General features: G+C 37.8%; 1 protein-coding gene across 4 annotated transcripts in view; it reads right to left on the bottom strand.

The window, feature by feature from the left end:
* Positions 1–20,363, bottom strand: part of ZNF568 (zinc finger protein 568) — a 45,306-nt gene that overhangs the window by 13,692 nt on the left and 11,251 nt on the right. The gene's annotated exons all lie outside the window — the stretch shown is intronic.

Here is a 20,363-nt window from a genome sequence, read left to right on the forward strand (position 1 = left end):
GAGGAAGGAGGAGAGGTATGAAAATTTGAACATGCAAAATTTGATATTTCTAGGACTTCCAGATGGAAATGTCCACTATGCAGCTGGAGGTATGAAGAAAGGAGATGAGAATTTGTTAGCCATCAACTGAAAATTGGGAGCTGAATCCATGGCAGAAGGATATGAGTGGTTGTAAAGAACATATATGGTAGATTGGTTCAAGATGGTGGAGTAGAAGGACGTGTGCTCACTCCCTCTTGCAAGAGCGCTGGAATCACAACTAACTGCTGAAAATCATTGACAGGAAGACACTAGAACTCACCAAAAAAGATGCCCCACATCTAAAGACAAAGGAGAAGCTGCAATGAAATGGTAGGAGGGGTGCAATCACAATAAAATCAAATACTATAACCGCTGGGTGGGTGACTCACAATTATACCATCCACTGGAGTGAGGGTTCTGAGCCCCATGTCATGATTGCCAACCTGGGGGTCTGGCAACAGGAGGGGGAATTCCCAGAGAGGCAGACTTTGAAGGCTGGCAGGATTTGATTGCAGGAAATAGACAGGACTGGGGGAAACAGAGACTCCACTCCTGGAGAGCACACACAAACCAGTGTGCACATCAGGACCCAGGGGGAAGGATCAGTGACCCCATAGGAGAACCAGACCTACCTGCTAGTGTTGGAGGGTCTCCTGCAGAGGCAGGGGGTGGCTGTGGCTCACCACGGGGACAAGGACACTGGCAGCAGAAGTTCTGGGAAGTACTCCTTGGCAGGAGCCCTCCCGGAGTCCACCATTAGCCCCACCAAAGAACATGTAGCCTCCAGTGCTGGGTCACCTCAGGCCAAACAACCAACAGGGAGGGAACTCAGCCCTACCTATCAGCAGACAAGTGGATTAAAGTTTTACTGAGCTCTGGCCACCAGAGCAACACCAGCTCTACCTACTACCAGTCTCTCCCATGAGGAAGCTTACACAAGCCTCTTATATAGACTCATCCACCAGAGGGCAGACAGCAGAAGCAAAAAGAACTACAATCCTGCAGCCTGTGGAAAAAAAACCACATTCACGGAAAGATAGACAAAATGAAAAGGTAGAGGACTATGTACCAGATGAAGGAACAAGATAAAACACCAGAAAAACAACTAAATGAAGTGGAGATAGGCAATCTTCCATTAAAAAGAATTCAGAATAATGATAATGAAGATGATCCAAAACCTCAGAAAAAGAATGGAGGCAAAAATGGAGAAGATGCAAGAAATGTTTAACAAAGACCTAGAAGAATTAAAGAACCAAAAAACAGAGATGAACAATACAATAACTGAAAAGAAAAATACACTAGAAGAAATGAATAGCAGAATAACGGAGGCAGAAGAATGGATAAGTGAACTGGAAGAGAGAATGGTGGAATTCACTGCTGCAGAACAGAATAAAGAAAAAAGAATGAAATAGATTATTACTCAGCCATATAAAGGAACAAAATTGAGTTATCTGTAGTGAGGTGGATGGACCTAGAATCTGTCATACAGAGTGAAGTAAGTCAGAAAGAGAAAAACAAATACTGTATGCTAATGCATATATACGGAATTTTAAAGAGCAGTACTGATGAACCTAGTGGCAGGTCAGGAATAAAGATGCACATGTAGAGAATAGACTTGAGGGCATGGCAGAGAGGGAAAGCTGGGATGAAGCGTGAGAGTAGCATTGACATATATACACTACCAAATGTAAAACGGATGGCTAGAGAGAAGCAGCTGCATAGCACAAGGAGATCAGCTCAGTGCTTTGTGACGACCCAGAGGGATGGGATAGGGAGGGTGGAAGGGAGGCTCAAGAGGGTGGGGATATGGGGATATATGTATACATATAGCTGATTCACTTTGTTATACAGCAGAAACTAACACAACATTGTAAAGCATTTATACTCCAATAAAGATGTGAAGAAAAAAGAAAAAAATAATGAAAAGAAATGAAGACAGCTTAAGAGACCTCTGGGACAACATTAAATGCAAAAACATTCACATTAGAGGGGTCCCAGAAGGAAAAGAAAGAGAGAAAGGACCCAAGAATATATTTGAAGAGATTATAGATGAAAACATCCCTAACATGGGAAAGGAAATAGCCACCCAAGTCCAGGAAGTGCAGAGTCCCAGGCAGGATAAATGCAAGGAGAAACACACCAAGACACATAGTAATTAAATTGACAAAAATTAAAGACAAAGAAACATTATTAAAAGCAACAAGGGAAAAATGACAAATAACATACAAGGGAACTACCATAAGGTTAACAGCTGATTTTTCAGCAGAAACTCTGCAAGGCAGAAGGCAGTGACATGATATATTAAAAGTGATAAAAGGGAAGAATCTACAACCAAGATTACTCTATCCAGCAAGGATCTCATTCAGATTCAATGGAGAAATCAAAAGCTTTACAGACAAGCAAAAGATAAGAGAATTCAGCACCACCAAACCAGCTCTACAACAAATGCTAAAGGAACTTCTCTAAGTGGAAATCACAAGAGAAGAAAAGGACCTACAGGGCTTCACTGGTGGTGCAGTGGTTGAGAGTCCGCCTGCCTATGCAGGGGACACAGGTTCGTGCCCCAGTCTGGGAAGATCCCACATGCCATGGAGCGGCTAGGCCCGTGAGCCATGGCCACTGAGCCTGCATGTCTGGAGCCTGTGCTCCTCAATGGGAGAGGCCACAACAATGAGACGCCTGTGTATGGCAAAAAAAAAAAAAAAAAAAAAAAGACCTACAAAAACAAATGCATAACAATTAAGAAAATGGTAATAGGAACAAAGATATCAATAATTACACTAAACGTAAATGAATTAAATGCTCCAACCAAAAGACATGGGCTTGCTGAATGGATACAAAAACAAGACCCATATATATGCTGTCTACAAGAGACCCACTTCAGACCTAGGGACACATAGAGACTGAAAGTGAGGGGATGGAAAAAGATATTCCATGCAAATAGGAATCAAAAGAAAGCTGGAGTAGCAATACTCATATCAGATAAATAGACTTTAAAATAAAGGATGTTACAAGAGACAAGGAAGGACATTACATAACGATCAAGGGAGCAATACAAGAAGAAGACATAACAATTATAAATATATATGCACCCAACATAGGAGCACCTAAATACATAAGGCAAATGCTAACAGCCATAAAAGAGGAAATCAAGAGTGACACAATAATAGTGGGGGACTTTAACTCTCACTTACACCAATGGACAGATCATCCAGACAGAAAATTCATAAGGAAACACAAGCTTTAAGTGACATAATAGACCAGATAGATTTAATTCATATTTATAGGACATTCCATTCAAAAGCTGCAGATTATACTTTCTTCTCAAGTGCACATGGAACATTCTACAGGATAGATCACATCTTAGGTCACAAATCAAGCCTCGGTATATTTAAGAAAATTGATATCACATCAAGCATCTTTTCTGACCACAACACTATGAAATTAGAAATAAATTACAAGGAAAAAAGGAAAAAACACAAACACATGAAAGGTAAACAATACGTTACTAAGTAACCAAGAGATTACTGAAAAAATCAAAGATGAAATTAACAAATAGCTAGAGACAAAATGACAACGAATACACGATGATCCAAAACTGATGGAATGCAGCAAAAGTAGTTCTAAGAGGGAAGTTTATAGCAATAGAATCCTACCTCAAGAAACAAAAAAAATCTCAAATAAACAATCTAACCTTACACCTAAAAGAACAAGAGAAAGAAGAACAAACAAAACTCAAACTTAGACGAAGGAAAGAAATCATAAAGATCAGAGCAGAAATAAATGAAATAGAAACAAAACAATAGCAAAGCTAAATAAAACGAAAAGCTGGTTCATTGAGAAGATAAACAAAATTGATAAACCTTTAGCCAGACTCATCAAGAAAAAGAAAGAGCAGACTCAAATCAACAGAGTTAGAAATGAAAAAGGAGAAGTTACAATGGACACCACAGAAATACAAAGCATCATAAGAGACTACGACAAGCAACTCTGTGCCAATAAAATGGACAACATGAGCAATGGACAAATTCTTAGAAAGGTGTTACCTTCCAAGACTGAACCAGGAAGAAATAGAAAATATGAACAGACCAATCACCAGTAATGGAATTGAAACTGTGATTAAAAATCTCCCAACAAACAAAAGTGCAGGATCAGATGGCTTCACAGGTGAATTCTATCGAACATTCAGAGAAGAGCTAACACCCATCCTTCTCAAACTCTTCCAAAAAATTGCAGAGGAACACTCCCAAACTCATTCTATGAGGCCACCATCACCCAGATACCAAAACCAGACAAAGATACTCCAAAAATGAAAATTACAGACCAATATAACAGATGAAATTAGATGCAAAAATCCTCAACAAAATGATAGCAAACAGAATCCAACAGCACATTAAAAGGAAAATACACCATGATCAAGTGGGTTTTATCCCAGGGATGCAAGGATTCTTCAATATACACAAATCAATCAATGTGATACACCATATTAACAAATTGAAGAATAAAAACCATATGATCATTTCAACAGATGCAGGAAAAGTTTTTGACAAAATTCAACACCAATTTATGATAAAAACTGTCCAGAAAGTGGGCATAGAGGGAACCTATCTCAACATAATAAAGGCCATATACAACAAACCCACAGCAAACATCATTCTCAATGGTGAAAAACTGAAAGTATGTCCTCTAAGATCAGGAACAAGACAAGGATGTCCATTCTTGCCACTATTATTCAATATAGTTTTGGAAGTCTTAGCCATGGCGATCAGAGAAGAAAAAGAAATAAAAGGAATACAAATTGGAAAAGAAATAAAACTGTCACTATTTGCAGATGACATGATACTATGCATAGATAATCCTAAAGATGCCACCAGAACACTACTAGAGCTAATCAATGAATCTGGTAAAGTTGCTGCATACAAAATGAATGCACAGAAATGTCTTTCATTCATATATACTAACAACAAATGATCAGAAAGAGAAATTAAGGAAACAATCCCATTGCTACAAAAAGAGTAAAATACCTGGAATAAACCTACCTAAGGAGGTAAAAGACCTGTACTCAGAAAACCATAAGACACTGATAAAAGAAATCAAAGATGACACAGATGGAGAAATATACCATGTTCTTGGATTGGAAGAATCAACATTGTGAAAATGACTATACTACCCAAAGCAATCTACAGATTCAATGCAATCACTATCAAACTACCAATGGCATTTTTTACAAAACTAGAAAAAAAATCTTAAAATTTGTATGGAGACACAAAAGACCCGGAATAGCCAAAGCAATCTAGAGGGAAAAAAACAGAGCTGGAGGAATCAGACTCCCTGACTGCAGACTATACTACAAAGCTACAGTGATCAAGACAATATGGTACTGGCACAAAAACAGAAATATAGACCAATGGAACAGGATAGAAAGCCCAGAGATAAACCGATGCACCTATGGTCAACTAATTTATGACATAGGAGGCAATGATATTCAATGGAGAAAAGACAGCCTTTCAATAAGTGGTGCTGGGAAAACTGGACAGCTACATGTAAAAGAATGAAATTTGAACACTCCCTAAAACCATACACAAAAATAAAGTCAAAATGGATTAAAGACCTAAATGTAAACTGGACACTGTAAAACTCTCAGAGGAAAACATAGGAAGAACACGCTTTGGCATAAATCACAGCAAGATCTTTTTTGACCCACCTCCTAGAGTAATGGAAATGAAAACAAAAATAAACAAATGGGGCCTAATGAAACTTAAAAGCTTTTGCACAGTGAAGGAAACTGTAAACAAGACGAAAAGACAACCCTCAGAATGGGAGAAAATATTTGCAAATGAATCAATGGACACAGGACTAATCTCCAAAATATATAAACAGCTCATGCAGCTCAATATTAAAAAAACAAACAACCCAATCCAAAAATGGGCAGAAGACCTAAATAGACATTTCTCCAAAGAAGACACACAGATGGCCAAGAAACACATGAAAAGCTGCCAACATCACTAATTAAAGAAATGCAAATCAAAACTACAATGAGGTATCACCTCACACCAGTTAGAGTGGGCATCATCAGAAAATCTACAAACAACAAATGCTGGAGAGGGTGTGGAGAATAGGGACCCTCTTGCACTGTTGGTGGGAATGTAAATTGATACAGCCACTATGGAGAAAGTATGGAGGTTCCTTAAAAAACTAAAAATAGAATTACCATATGATCCAGCAATCCCACTACTGAGCATATACCCAGAGAAAACCATAATTCAAAAAGACACATGCACCCCAATGTTCACTGCAGCACTATTTACGATAGCCAGATCATGGAAGCAACCTAAATGCCCATCGACAGATGAATGGATAAAGAAGATATGGTACATATATATAATGGAATATTACTCAGCCATAAAAAGGAAGGAAACTGGGTCATTTGTTGAGACGTGGATGGATCTAGAGACTGTCATACAGAGTGAAGTAAGTCAGAAAGAGAAAAACAAATATCATATATTAACGCATATATGTGGAACCTAGAAAAATGGTACAGATGAACCTGTGTGCAAAGCTGGAATAGAGACACAGATGTAGAGAACAAACGTATGGACACCAAGGGGGGAAATTGGGGGCAGAGTTGTGTTGTTGTTGGTGGTGGGATTAATTGGGAGATTGGGATTGACATATATACATTAATATGCATAAAAGAGATAACTAATAAGAACCTGCTGTATTAAAAAAATAATAAAATAAAATTCAAAAAAAAAGAACATACATGGTAGGTAAAGGGCCAAGGTCAGAATCAACCAATAAGCATCAATGAAAGGGTCTTAGGTTTTTGTTTCTTGCTTATATTTACAGTCGTGGGATGAGAATCAAAACTATGAGAGTGGTGTGACAGAAACTAAAAAACAAATGATAAATTTTTAGAAAAGAATGTTACTTGATCACAGAAACCAACTCTTCCTCTCCATTTAAAAACCTCAGTATCCAAATAAGGAAAAATCTTTACCTGCAAAGGCTCTAAGAAAGAAATATATATCCCATATTTGGGAGAATATTCAAGAAACAGTATAAATAAGATAGAAAAATGGGAAATACAAATGGAAATTACCCAAAGCTGAATCACAATTAATGTTTCTCAGAAACTATCTCTATGATCATTACTACCATCAATATCATCATCACTGTCATCTATTGAGTACTTATATGCCAAGCATTGTTAGAATTTCTTTAGATATATTAACATCCAAAATTCCCCTAATAAGGTTATGAAGTAGCTACTGTTATTATCCATTTGAAAGGTAAGGAAACCAGCACTAAGAGTTAACTTTCCTAGGGTCATAAAGCTACTATGTGGTAGAGCTGAGATTCCAGCCCAAGCAGTGTAGCTGCAGAGCCCATGATTTTATCCATCATATTATACTTCTCCAAGTCAGCAGGAAGTCTCAGAATCCCAAAAATATTCCCACAAGAGAGTCTGCTGCCCTCTGAGACCAGGGGTGGGGGGCACACCTGGGCCTCTTCTGTTCCTTGAGCCTAAGCCTCACCCCCCACAGCCCCCAGGGCCTTTTCCAGCCCTGTGGGTCCTGAGCATTTGCCGCACCAACCACCCAAACCTCACCCTTGCTTAGGCCCTGCCCTCCACAGCCAAGGCCTTTCTCCCCCTCCTTTTTTATCTATTTCTTTTCCCTCCTCTTTTTTATTATTGTGGTACAGATGTACCTTCCGGTTGTTTATACATCTATATTTAAAATTTTATATTCTTCCTAACATATCTGTTAGTTTCCTAGTCTAATTTTATTTTTTACTTTGCTATTGTTCTTTTTTTTTTTTTTTTTGCTGCCCCAGGTGGCTTTCAGGATATTGGTTCATGAGCACGGGGTCAGGCTGTAGCTCCTGCAGTGGGAGCTCTGAGTCTGAACCACTGGAATAACAGAGAACCTCAGACCCCAGGGAATATTCAACGCAGTGAGGTCTCACAGAGTTCCTCATCTCAGCACCAAGACCCAGCTGTACCCAATAACCTACAAACTCCAGTGTTGGAAGCCTCAGGCCAAACAACCAGTAACACAGGAATAATATCCCACTCATAAAAAAGAAAAAAAAAAGAGACAGCAAAAAAAGATGTCACAGATGAAGGAGCAAGCTACAAGACCAAATAAGTGAAGAGGAAATAGGCCATCTACCTGAAAAAGAATTCAGAGTAATGAGAGTAAAGATGATCCAGAATCTCAGAAATAGAATGGAGGCATGGATTGAGAAAATACAAGAAATGTTTAACAAAGATCTAGAAGAACTAAAGAACAAACAGAGATGAACAACACAATAACTGAAGTGAAAAATACACTAGAAGGAATTAATAATAGAATAACTAAGGCAGAAGAACAAATAAGTGAGCTGGAAGACAAAATGGTGGAAATAACTGCCGAGGAGCAGAATAAAGAAAAAAGAATGAAAAGAATTGAAGACAATCTCAGAGACCTCTGGGACAACAATAAACACACCAGCATTCGAATTATAGGGGTCCCAGAAGAAGAAGAGAAAAAGAAAGGGTCTGAGAAAATATTTGAAGAGATTATAGTTGAAAACTTCCCTCACATGGGAAAAGAAATAGTCACCCAAGTATAGGAAGCACAGAGAGTTCCATACGGGATAAACCCTAGGAAAAACACACCAAGACACATCTTAATCAAACTAACAAAAATGAAATTCAAAGAAAAAATATTAAAAGCAGCAAGGGAAAAACAAAAAATAACACACAAAGGAATCCCCATAAGGTTATCAGCTGATTTTTCAGCAGAAACTCTACAGGCCAGAAGGGAATGACAGGATATACTTAACGTGATGAAAGAGAAAAACCTACAACCAAGATTACTCTACCCAGCAAGGATCTCATTCAGATTCGAGGGAGAAGTCAAAAGCTTTTCAGACAAGCAAAAGCTAAGAGAATTCAGCACCAACAAACCAGGTTTACAACAAATGCTAAAGGAACTTCTCTAAGTGGGAAACACAAGAGAAGAAACAGACTGACAAAAACAAACCCAAAACAATTAAGAAAACAGTAATAGGAATATACATATTGATAATAACCTTGAATGTAAATGGACTACATGACCTAACCAAAAGACACAGACTGGCTGAATGGATACAAAAACAATACCCATATATATGCTGTCTACAAGAGACCCACTTCAGACCTAGGGATACATATAGACTGCATGTGAAGGGATGGAAAAAGATACTCCATGCAAATGCACATCAAAAGAAAGCTGGAGTAGCAATACTCTTATCAGATAAAATAGACTTTAAAATAAAGACTGTTACAAGAGATAAGGAGGGACACTACATAATGATCAAAGGATCAATCCAAGAGGAAGATACAACAATTATAAATGTTTACGCACAACACAGGAGAACCTCAATACATAAGGCAAATGCTAACAACTATGAAAGGTGAAGTTGACAGTAACACAATAATAATAGGGGACTTTAATACCCCACTTACACCAATGGACAGATCATCCAAACACAAAATAAGTAAGGAAACACAAGCTTTAAATGACACAACAGACCAGATAGATCTAACTGATATTTATAGAACATTCCACCCAAAAGTAGCAGAATACAATTTCTTCTCAAGTGCACATGGAACACTCTCCAGGATAGATCACATCTTGGGTCACAAATCAAGCCTCAGAAAATTTAAGAAAATTGAAATCGTACCAAGCATCTTTTCTGACCACAATGTTATGAGATTGGAAATCAATTACAGAAAAAAAAACTGTAAAAAACACAAATACATGGAGGCTAAACAGTGCACTACTAGATAATCAAGAGATCACTGAAGAAATCAAAGAAAATATTTTAAAAATACATAGAAATAAATGACAATGAAAACACAGCAACCCAACACCTATGGGATGCAAAAGCAGTTCTAAGAGGGAAGTTTACAGCAATACAATCTCGCCTCAAGAAACAAGAAAAATCTCAAATAAACAATCTAACCCTACACTTAAAATAACTAGAGAAAGAAGAACAAACGAAACCCAAAATCAGTAGAAGGAAAGAAATCATAAAGATCAGAGCAGAAATAAATGAAATAGAAATGAAGAAAATAGCAAAGATCAATAAAACTAAAAGCTGGTTCTTTGAGAAGATAAACAAAATTGATAAACCCTTAGCCAGACTCATCAAGAAAAAAAGGGAGAGGACGCAAATCAATAAAATTGGAAATGAAAAAGGAGAAATCACAATTGAAACTGCAGAAATACAAAGGATTATAAGAGACAACTACAAACAACCATATGCCAATAAAATGGACAACCATGAAGAAATGGACAAATTCTTGGAAAGGCACAATTTTCCAAGACTGAGCCAGGAAGAATTAGAAAACATAAACAGACCTATCACAAGTAATGAAATTGAAACCGTAATTAAAAATCTTCCAACAAATAAAAGTCCAGAACCAGATGGCTTCACAGGCGAATTCTATCAAACATTTAGAGAAGAGCTAACACCCATCCTTCTCAAACTCTTCCAAAAATTGCAGAGGAAGGAACACTCCCAAATTCATTCTGCAAAGCCACCATCACCCTGATACCAAAACCAGAAAAAGATATCACAAAAAAAGAAAATTATAGACCAATATCCCTGATGAACATAGATGCAAAAATCCTCAACAAAATACTAGCAAACAGAATCCAACAGTACATTAAAAGGACCATACACCATGATCAAGTGGGATTTATCCCAGGGATGCAAGGATTCTTCAATATACGTAAATCAATCAATGTGATATACCACATTAACAAATTAAGGAATAAAAACCATATGATCATCTCAATAGACGCAGAAAAAGCTTTTGACAAAATTCAACATCGATTTATGATAAAAACTCTCCAGAGAGTGGGCATAGAGGGAACCTACCCATATATGACAAACCCACAGCAAGCATCATACCCAATGGTGAAAAACTGAAAGCATTTCCACTAAGATCAGGAAGAAGACAAGGATGTCCATTCTCGCCACTCTTATTCAACATAGTTTTGGAAGTCCTATCCACAGCAATCAGAGAAGAAAAAGAAATGAAAGAAATACAAATTGGAAAAAAAGAAGTAAGACTGTCACTGTTTGCCAATGACATGATACTATACATAGAAAATCCTAAAGATGCCACCAGAAAACTACTAGAACTAATCAATGAATTTGGTAAGGATGCAGGATGCAAAATTAAGGCACAGAAATCGCTGGCATTTCTATACACCAACAATGAAAAATCAGAAAGAGAAATTAAGGAAACAATCCCATTCACGATTGCAACAAAAGAATAAAACCTAGGAATAAACCTGCCTAAGGAGGTGAAAGATTTGTGTTCAGAAAACTATAAGACACTGATGAAAGAAATCAAAGATGACATAAACAGATGGAGAAATATACCATGTTCTTGGATTGGAAGAATCAATATTGTGAAAAGACTATACTACCCGAAACAATCTACAGATTCAATACAAGCCCTATCAAAATACCAATGGCATTCTTCAAAGAATTAGAACAAAAAATTTTACTATTTACAATAGCCAGGACATGGAAGCAACCTAAATGTCCATCAACAGATGAACGGATAAAGAAGATGTGGCATATATATACAATGGAATATTACTCAGCCATAAAAAGAAATGAAACTGAGTTATTTGTAGTGAGGTGGATGGACCTAGAGTCTGTCATACAGAGTGAAGTAAGTCCGAAAGAGAAAAACAAATGCTGTATGCTAACACATATATGGAATCTAAAAAAAAAAAAAAAAAAGTTCTGATGAACCTAGGGGCAGGACAGGAATAAAGATTCAGACGTAGAGAATGGACTTGAGGACACAGGGAGGGGGAAGGGTAAGCTGGGATGAAGTGAGAGAGTAGCATGGGCATATATACACTACCAAATGTAAAACAGACAGCTAGTGGGAAGCAGCTGCATAGCACAGGGAGATCAGCTCAGTGCTTTGTGACCACCTAGAGGGGTGGGATAGGGAGGGTGGGAGGGAGGGAGGCACAAGAGGGAGGGGATATGGGGATATATGTATACATATAGCTGATTCACTTTGTTATACAGCAGAAACTAACACAACATTGTAAAGCAATTATACTCCAATAAAGATGTTAACAAATAAATTAAATTAAATTAAATACATGAGGAGTGCCTTTTTTAATGTAAAAAAAAAGACATGAGACATGGAGAAGAGAAAGGAAAATGGCAGACATAATTTAGTGTCAACATTAGTGGTAAATGGATTGAACAATCAAAAAGGCAGAGACTGTCAGACTGGATAGAAAAACAAGATCAAACTATATGCCGTCTATAGGAGACATACTTTAGGTTCAAACATAAAAGTCAACTGAAATAAATTGACGGGAAAAAATATATCATGCAAAAAATAACCATAAAAAACTGGAGTGAATATACTAATATTAGACAAAATAGACTTTAATACAAAAACTGGGGACTTCCCTGGTGGTCCAGTGGTTAAGAATCCACCTTCCAATGCAGGGGACATGGGTTTGATCCCTGGTCAGGGAGCTAAGCTCCCACATGCTGCGGGGCAAATGAGCCTGCGTGTCACAACTACTGAGCCCGCACCCACAACTAGTGAGCCCACATGCTGCAACTACAGCCCATGTGCCACAACAACAGGGTCCACGTGCTCTGGAGCCTGTGTGCCACAACAAAGAGCCCATGTGCCGCAACCAAGAACTGACACAGCCAAATAAATAAATGAATATTTAAAAAAGGAAATCAATAAAATAGAGAACAGAAAAATAATAGAAAGAATCGATAAGGCCAAAAGTTGGTTCCCTGAAAAGATCAACAAAATTGACAAACCTTTAAGTTGACCAAGAAAAAGAGAGAATGCTCAAAACATTAAACTCAGAAATGAAAGAGGAGACATTACTACTAACCTTACAGGATTAAAAAGGATTATAGTGAAATATTATGAAGAACAGTATGGTAACAAATTAGATGATTTAGATGAAATGGACAAATTCCTAGAAAGACACAAAGTAATGAAACTGCTCAAGGACAGAAAAAAAGAAAATCTGAATAAACCTGTATCAAGTAAAGAGATTCAATTAGTAATCAAAAAACTACCCACAAAAAAAAGCTCAGGGCTAGATGGCTTCACTGGTAAATTCTACCAAACACCAAAGAACAGTTAATATCAATACTTCACAAAATCTCCCAAAATAGAAGAGGAGTGAATGCTCCTTCTATGAGGCCAGTATTACCCTGATATACCAAAGACAAAAAAAAAAAAAAAAAAAGAAAAAGAAAACTACCGACCACTATCTCTTATTAATACAGAGGTAAAAATCCACAACAAAATACTAACAAATTTAATCTAACAATATATAAAAAGAGAACACAGATGTTTATAACAGCTTTAATTCATAATTGCCAACACCTGGAAGCAATCAAGATGTCCCTTAGTAGGTGAATGGATAAATAAATTGTGGTACATCCAGATAAAGGAATATTACTCAATGCTAAAAAGGAATGTGCTATCAAGCCAGGAAAACACATGGAGGAACATTAAATGCATATAACTAAGTGAAAGAAGCTGACTTGAAAAGACTATTGTACAGTATGATTCCACTATATGACATTCTGGAAAAGGCAAAACTATAGAGACAGTAAAAAGATTAGTGGATACCAGGGGCTGGAGGAGAGGAGAGCAATGACTAGACAGAGCAGAGAGGATTTTTAGGTCAGTGAAAACACTCTGTATGATACTATAATGACAGACACATGTATATACATTTGTCCAAATCCATAGATTATACAACACCAAGAGTGAGCCTCAATGTAAACTATTAGACTTTGGGTGATTATGATGTGTCAGTATAGGTCCATCAATTATAACAATGTACCACCCTGATGGGGGATGCTGATAATGGGGGAGGCTATGCATGTGTGGGGGCAAAGGGTATATGGGGAATCCCTGTACCTTCCTCTCAACTTTGCCATGAACCTGAAATTGCTCTTTAAAAACAAACAGGGCTTCCCTGGTAGCGCAGTGGTTGAGAGTCCGCCTGCCAATGCAGGGGACATGGGTTCGTGCCCTGGTCCAGGAAGATCCCACATGCCGCGGAGCGGCTGGGCCCATGAGCCATGGCCACTGAACCTGTGCGTCCAGAGCCTGTGCTCCGCAACGGGAGAGGCCACAATGGTGAGAGGCCCGCGTACTGCAAAACAAACAAACAAACAAACAAATATATAAAGGATTATGTGCCATCACCAAGTGGGATTTATACCAGGAATGCAATACTGATTTAACATCTGAAAATAAACTAATGTAATACTCGATGCCGATAGAATAAAGAACAAATCCATATGATCATCTCAACAGATGCAGAAAAAGCACTTGACAAAACTCAATACCTTTTCATGGGAAAAACACTCAACATACTAGCAAAAAAGAGGAACTTCCTCAACGTGTTATAAGACATCTACAAACACCCCACAGCTAACATCATACTAAAAGTGAAAGACTAGATGCTTTCCCCTTATGGTCAGGAACAAGACAAGGATGTATATTCTTACCATTTCTATTAACATTGCAGTGAAGGTTCTAAACAGAGCAATTAGGCAAGAAAATAAAAGGTATCCAGATTGGGAAGGAGAAAATACAAATATCTCTATTTTCAGATGACATGATTTTCAGAAAACATAAGAAATCCACTAAAATTTTATTAGAACTAATAAACAACTTCAGCAAGGTTGCAGAATATAAGATCAATAGTAAAAAACCAATTGTATAACTAGACATTTGCAGTGAACATCCAAAAATGAAATCAAGGAAAACAATCCCATTTACAATAGCATCAGAAAAAATAAAATACTGCTCAAGACGATGGAGTAGGAAGACCCTGAGCTCACATCCTCTCATGGGCACACCAAAATTACAACTATTTACGGAGCAACTGTTGATGAGAAAGACTGGAACCTATAAAGAGAACGAACCACAACAAGATGGGTAGGAGTGGTAGAGTCAACGTATCGTCAAGACCCATACTCCTGGATGGGAAACACACAAATGGGAGAATAATTACAATTGCAGAGGTTTTCCACAGGGAGCAAGGGGTCTGAGCCCCACATCGGGCTCTAGAGCCTGAGGATCCTGCACAGGGGAAGACAAGCCCCCAGAGCATTTGGCTTTGAAGGCCAGTGGGGCTTACTTTCAGGAGATCCAGAGGATTGTAGGAAATAGAGACTCCACTCTTAGAGGGCGTACACAAAATCTCACATGCTCTGGGACTCAGGAGAGCAGCAGGAATTTGAAAGGAGCCTGGTTCAGACCTCACTGCTGACCTTGGAGAGTCTTCTGGAGAGGCAGGAGGCAACTTGAGCTCACCCTGGGGACACAGAAACTGGCAGCAGCCACTTTGGAGAGTTCGTTCAACCACATGGATGCTGGTGCTGGCAAGTGCCATTTTGGAATCTTCTCTCTAGCTTATTAGCCTTAGGACTCAGCTCCACCCCGCCCACCAGTTTGTAGGCAAAAGTACTCTGACTCCTCAGGCCCACCAATTAGCCAGGCAGGGACACAGACCCATCCATCAGCAAGCAGGCTGCCTTAAGATTCTCTGAGCCTACAGCCACCCCTGACATGACCCTGTCCACCAGGGGGCCCAGGACCCAGCCCCACACACCAGAGATGAAAATGTTGAGAGATGATACAAGCATGAGGGATGGAGAATGAAGATCTAATCCAAAAGCTATATATATTGCCAAGGAACCAGAATAAAAGAAAACCTAATAACACAAATGGAAAAAAAACAACTTGGAGTTGAAATAAAATTGAGATATTATGACTATGTGAAAAGGAAAAAATAATGGAAAAAAAGGGTAAATTGTAACTGTGGATAGGCAATGGTTTTTTTATATATGACACCAAAAGCACAAGCAAAAAAAGAAAATTAAATAAAAATGGACATCAGAAAAATGTAAAAATCTTGTGCTTTCAAGGACATCATCAAGAAAGTGAAAAGACAACACACAGGCTGGGAGAAAATATTTACAGATCATATACCAGATAAGAAACATATCTAGAATATATATGAAGACCTCTTACAATTCAATAAAAAGACAAATCAATTAAAAAATGGGCAAAGGGCTTCCCTGGTGGCACAGTGGTTGAGAGTCCACCTGCGGATGCAGGGGACACGGGTTCGTGCCCTGGTCCGGGAAGATCCCACATGCCGTGGAGTGGCTGAGGCCCGTAAGCCATGGCCGCTGAGCCTACGCATCCGGAGCCTGTGCTCCGCAACGGGAGAGGCCACAATAGTGAGAGGCCCGCGTACCGCGAAAAAAAAAAAAAAAAGGGCAAAGGATCTAAATAAACATTTCTTCAAAGAAGATATACAAATGGCCAATAAGCACATGAAAAGATGTTCAACATCACTAATTACCAGGTACACGTAAATTAAAGTCACAATGAAATATCACTTCACAACCACTAGATGGCTATAATCAAAAGGACAGATAAAATAAGTGTGATGAGGATGTGGAAAGACTAGAATTCTCATCCACTGCTGGTGGAAACATAAGATTGTACAACTGTTGTGTAAAACAGTGGCGCAGTTCCTTAAAAGGTTAAATGTACAGTTACCACTGTACATTTCCACTACATATAATGAGAACTAAAAATATATGTCCACATAAAAACTTGTACACAAATGTTCTTAGCTACATTATTCATAATAGCCAAAAAGTGGAAATAATTCAAATGTCCATTAACTGATAAAAAGATAAATAAAATGTCATATTCAGGACTTTCCTAGTGGTGCAGTGGTTAAGAATCTGCCTGCCAATGCAGGGGACATGGGTTTGAGCCCTGGTCCAGGAAGATCTCACATGCTGTGGAGCAACTAAGCCATGCGCCGCAACTACTGAGCCTAAGCTCTAGAGCCCGTGAGCAACAACTACTGAGCCCCTGCGCCACAGTTACGGAAGCCCACGTGCCTAGAGCCCATGCTCTGCAACAGAAACCACTGCAATGGGAAGCCCACACACCGCAACAAAGAGTAGCCCCACTTGCCACAACGAAGACCCAACACAGCCAAAAAAATAAAATAGAAATAAATAAATACATTTATTAAAAAATATGTCATATTCATACAAGAGAATACTGTTTGGAAATAAAAAGAAACAAAGTACTGATACAAGCTACAAAATGGATGAGCCTTGAAAACATTATGCTGAGTGAAAGAAGACAGTCACAAAGGACCATATACTATATGATTCCATTTATATGAATGTCCAGAATAGGCAAATCCATAGAAACAGAAAGTACAAAGGAGACTTGGGGGGAAATGGGAAGTGATAGCTCATGGGTACAGAGTTCCTTTTTAGGGTGATGAAATGTTCTAACATTGATTGTGGTAATGGCAACTCATAAATATACTAAAAACCATTGCATTATATACTTTAAATGTGTCAATTTTATGGTATGTGACTTATATGTCAACAAAGTTTTCTTAGGTTGTGAGACTGTTCCAGTGTATTTCAAGTTTTAAAAAAATTCCAATAAAAATAGTTCCATCAGAAAATATTACTGATTAACTTGATTATTATTCCACAAATATTCATTTGTGTCTCTAGCTAATGTCCCATCCCCCAGTGTGGGCCTTGAGTGAGCCATTTGTTAGAGCTAAAGGAATGTCAGTAAACATGATGTGAGTAGAGGCCTGAAATGCACTTACACCTGTTAAAAACAAGACAACAGGCCCAAAATGGAGTCACTTATGCTAAGCCTCATGTCACCAAACTGAGACTTACCTACAGTTTCAGCCTCTCCTAGAAATAAAATCTTAAACTAGTCAAGCAGGAATCACCTGATCAGCATTAGTGAGGTAATCTGCCTGATAGACCCTATCATCCCCTAAAGGAAAGTAACCTGGCCAGAACCAATCCACTTTTTGCTACTATAACTTCCTTATTCCCACTCCCTTCTGCCTATAAAAATCTTTGACTTGGTACAGCTCCTCAGAGTTCCTATGTATCTGCTAGATTGGATGTTCCCTGACTCATGAATCATTGAATAAAGCCAATAAGATCTTCAAAATGTAATCAGTTGAATTTTGTTTTTAAACACACCCTTGACTTGGTTCATGTACTCCAGTGATCTGGCAAGTGAAGAGCCTGCCCCAGAAAGCTGCTGCTCTTTCACCTGAATGAACACACGTGGAGGAGATGTGAGCCCATGCCACAGCCTGAGTCAGGGCCAGGTGATCTGCAGCCCAAAGCAGAGCCCAAAGCCCACATAGTCAACCTGCATGAGAATAAAGGTCTCATAAAAGCAGCAGAAAAGCTGAAGAGATACCTGATTGAAAATTTTTCAAAGAATTAGGCTCTCAAAATGGAGGTGGATTTAGATATTTTTACTGGTTAACAGGCTGTAGAGTCTGACATCATGAGTTCAAATCCTGGCTTCAAAATTTAATCATGTGGGAATTCCCTGCCAGTCCAGTGGTTAGGACTCGGCACTTTCACTGCCATGGCTCGGGTTCAATCCCTGGTTGGGAACTAAGATCCCACAAGCCTCGCGGCGCAGCCAAAAACAAAAAAGTGTTTTTTTAAACTAAACTCGACAAATAGCCAAATTTGAGCCTCATCTGTAAAGTGGCATTTTCCTCCAAGGGCTGTTATGAGGACTAAATGAGGCCAAAAACTGTGAAGCACTCAGAACTGAGGTTGGCACCCAATAACCTTTCAATAAATGTTTCAGGAATAGATAACCCCTATGGAATATGAACCACTAAAAAAAATAAGGAAGAACAACAAAGAAAATATATTTTCTACTAGTGCTAGTAAATTAGCATTAAAACATCTTTCCCACTAACTAGTAAATTAGCATAAATTTCATACAAAAAAAAAAACTGTACTCCTGACAAAAATTATAAAACAAGTAACAAAAGTAAATATGGGTTAATTTCTAACTATATAAAATGATGAATCAGTGCTTCAGAACAAATAGTGTATTTTCCTAAGATGTTGACTCTCTTTACATACATATGTCAAGAATTCCATATTAGGAGCAAGGAACAAAGAGGATTGTTAAAAAACACAAATTCACATTTCTTGTCATTAAATTTTATTCCTCCTCCTGTCAGACAGAACCAAGAAAAAGATGAGTATCTCCTGGGCCCTGGAAGGAAGTCTTAACATTTCCAGAGGTCCTGCTGGTATCACAGCAGTTTCCTCTCCTTTATTTTTAAGATACTTAATATGATAAGTCTTTTTTTAAAAAATAACAGTTTACAGTGAAGGCATAAAGATAATTACACGTCAGTTCTATGGTATATATGCTGACTGGCAACTTTTTTCTTTCTGACTGGCAACTTTTTGTAAAAGATTTTTTTCCTTAAAGTTACACAAACATTAAACGAATATTCTTTTTAAAACTTAGAGCATAACACACATTTTTCATATTTTTTCTTGGATATTTTACACACTTATTTTTCAAATGTCTTCTACAGTCAGCTTGAATAGACTTGCCTTAAAAATAATATTTAGAATATGTGAGATTCCAATAAATCTCAAGATTAAAGAGAATTTATATTGATTTAATAATGATGATCTTTTCCAAAAAAAGTATGTATTAAAAATTTATTCAAATCCTCTTTTAGGTCTCAGTAATGCTTTAAAGGTTTCTTTCTCCCATATACATCAGATACAATTTTTTTTTCCTTTAGGATTTTGTTTCTACTCTTAACATTTTTCTTCCATTTTATTTATTTTTTAATTTTAATTTTTTTTGGCTGCATCGTGAGGTTTGCAGTATCTTAGTTCCCCGACCAGGGATTGAACCTGGGCCATGGCAGTGAAAGCACCGAGTCCTAACCACTGGACCACCAGGGATTCCCACCTTCCATTTTACTTTTGAACTGGTTGGTGGTTTGTATATAGAAATGTTGTTGATTTCTGTATATTAATTTTGTGTCCATACTGTATTGAATTCTCTGGTTTCCTCTTCAACTGCCCACATACATAATTGTATCACCTAGATATAATTTTGTATGCACCTTCCCAATGTTTATCTTTTTTTTCTTTTCTATATGCATATAGAATTATAGTAAATAAATGTGGTACCATGAGTAATCTGGTTATGTTCCTGATTTTAGTAGGAATATGTATCATTTCCTGCAGGAAACATGGTTCTGGCCTTTAGCTTAGTATGTGTGTAGAATAATTTATTTTTTTTTGTAGAATAATTTTTTAAATATCATGTTAAGGAAGTATCCTTTTACTTCTATTTTATAAATAGATCCTCTTTAAAAAATCTCAAATTCTGATTTTAA

The sequence above is a fragment of the Stenella coeruleoalba genome (genome assembly GCF_951394435.1).
Source record: "Stenella coeruleoalba genome assembly, chromosome: 20".
NCBI lineage: Eukaryota > Metazoa > Chordata > Mammalia > Artiodactyla > Delphinidae > Stenella > Stenella coeruleoalba.